The following is a 2,714-nucleotide window of genomic DNA, read 5'->3' on the forward strand; positions in this document are numbered from 1 at the left end:
AATCCCCTGGTATTTCTGATGCAGTTAGTCTGTAGACCAGCGTTTAGGAGCCACAAAAATTGGGAGATGTATCAATATATCCCATTGACTTGATAGAGCTTTAATAAGCTACTCTAACTTAAAATTAAAAAGACAGACTTTTGGCCTAAATCCTTGCATTTAACTTTTCAATCTCCCAAATTCCCAATGGAATGACCAAAGACTTTCAAAAATTGTGGGAAGTTTGTATCAGCTCTGAAAATCAGGGAAGGAAACCCAATTATTGTAGGAAAAGTCAAGAAATTTCTGCAGAATAGATGGTAAGCAGATGAGATAAGGAGAATTGCTGGACAACTCACTATTCACAAACTGACCCCAAGTACAGAATCTGGAGTGGAAATGGGCATTAGAACAGTGACAGGAGAGGACGGCCGAGTGGCTCAGTTGGTTAACAGCTCACTCAAGAGTGCAAGCTCTGAGCAACAGGGTTGCTGGTTCAATTCCCGGCCCGAGCCAAGCTGCCACGGAGCTGCCAACAGGTGGCAGGATAACTCAGGTTAAAAAAAAAAAGAACAGTGACAGGAGGTGTGGGGAGGGTATTGCAAATCTAGAGTTAACAAGGATGAGATTGCTCTGCATAATTTGCTCCCAGTTTATGTTTGAACCATAAAGTAAGACAAATAAAATAAGGGCCTTGCCACAGCTGGCCTCTGAAGGGTCAGTCTGTGCCAGTTAGCGAACAGTGATGTTATTCCAGCAAACAAAGAGGGAATAGATGCTTTCTGGCATAGGGAAAAACTTCCTGGTGTGGCTGCCCCTGGCTTTAATCCACACTCTACTCTTTAGAGGTAATTACCCTATAATTTAGCAATGTAAAAGAGTAATAAAGCTAAATCTTCCTTCCTTCCTTCCTTCCTTCCTTCCTTCCTTCCTTCCTTCCTTCCTTCCTTCCTTCCTTCCCTTCTTCCTTTCTTCCTTCTTCTAGATGCCAATAGCACTCCCACCCCCTAGCTATGACATTCAAAATATTTCCATACATTGCCAAATGTCCCCAGGAGAGGCAAAATCAGCCCCAGTTGAGGAGCACTGCAACTGACAGTAATGTAAAAAAATGTGTAACTCTATACTAATAACATTGACCATCTGAATTAAAAAATAATTTTTTAGGAAAATATGCATTATCAAAAATTGATTTTAAAATGTAGCTCAGTAAATAAAAATACAAAGACATTACAGTTCTTATTAAAGTCTCATTATCTAAAAAGGCAAATTTCACACTTCCAATGCATTACATTGATTTGTTTGTCTATTCTTGTCCTCATACCACCTGCTTTAATTTTTGTAATGAACAATTCCTTTCAAACTTCTAAGGACTAGACCATTCACCTTCTATTCTATTTAGAATGTCATAGGAGTACACAATAGAAAAATAATGAAAGTTACATATAAGTCATAAAAATTGGGCAAATTTAATAATACACAAATAATTGGAATAATATATTAACTATAAAAATTAGATTTTATAAAAGCCAATATGTCTGAAATATTATTCCAATATATAATCAATATAAAAAGAGATATTTGCATTTTTTTAAGGCTAGGTCTTTGAAGCCCAGCAAGTATGTTACACTTACAGAAATTCTCAATTCAGGTTAGCCATATTCTAGTGCTGGATAGNGTTCACATATATCATATCACTACAATATACACTTTAAGCGTCTTACAATCTTATTTGTCAATTATACCTCAATCAAGCTACAACTCTTAAAAAAGAGAAATTACATCAAGACAGCAAACTCCCTCAATTCCTAACTCTTTTACCCCAGTTACCTCATTTCCCCTGGGACAAAAAGACATTGTTTTAATGACCAAACAAGTAAAAGTCTTAGGAAACAATAAGAAATTCCATCTATAACACAGAAATATGGAGAAACTGGGGGAAAAAAATCAAACAGGTTCAGATAGACAAATGAACCTCAGTCCAAAGTATGAATCCCCAATATCTGGGGGACTAAGGAGCCAAGTTCAAAATGCTCTCACTCACCAAAGGGGACAATTTGAGTGTCAATAATAATAACTACAATGGATTAAACATATGAAATGTTTCAGTCCATAAGTCTGTAAAGATATTGTGATACAACTAATTGGTTGTCACTGAGAAGTACCAGTAAATTATTTTGAAAACTGTTAAGTAAAGAGAAAGAATTAAGCATTTTTCTTGTCTTTCCTATATGAACTGTATGAAGGGGTAACCAATATTAGATGAGGGGAAGTTTTTTTGTATCGAAATACTCCAGCTAATAAATGAGGAAGGAATGATTTAATTTGTACATCCCCACTTGAGTTAATGGAGGTAGGTATTGATCAGCAATAGCTACTAAAGCTACAAATGATAAACAACTGGACTTTAAATCCCTCCTGATAAAGCAGAATTAATTTTGCTAGAAAAAAAAAAGTTTAAAGTGAATCTAATCATACCTTAATCAAACCTCCAGAATAGTTACTAATGTACAGGGAATTTAGAACATCACAGGTTACAATCAGCAAAATCAGCCTACATTGCAAAAGAAATGGAAGAAGACTATAGATTGGAAGGGTGTTCAGGGACGTGCCTACCAATCATAATGTGTAGACTCTATTTATATTCTGATTCAAAGAAATAAATGGTAAGCCAAAATTGTAATATTAGTGCCACCATTGCTAATCTAAACACTGACTGAATATGTGATGACTAA

The sequence above is a fragment of the Hipposideros armiger genome, unplaced genomic scaffold (genome assembly GCF_001890085.2).
Source record: "Hipposideros armiger isolate ML-2016 unplaced genomic scaffold, ASM189008v1 scaffold_517, whole genome shotgun sequence".
Classification (NCBI taxonomy): domain Eukaryota; kingdom Metazoa; phylum Chordata; class Mammalia; order Chiroptera; family Hipposideridae; genus Hipposideros; species Hipposideros armiger.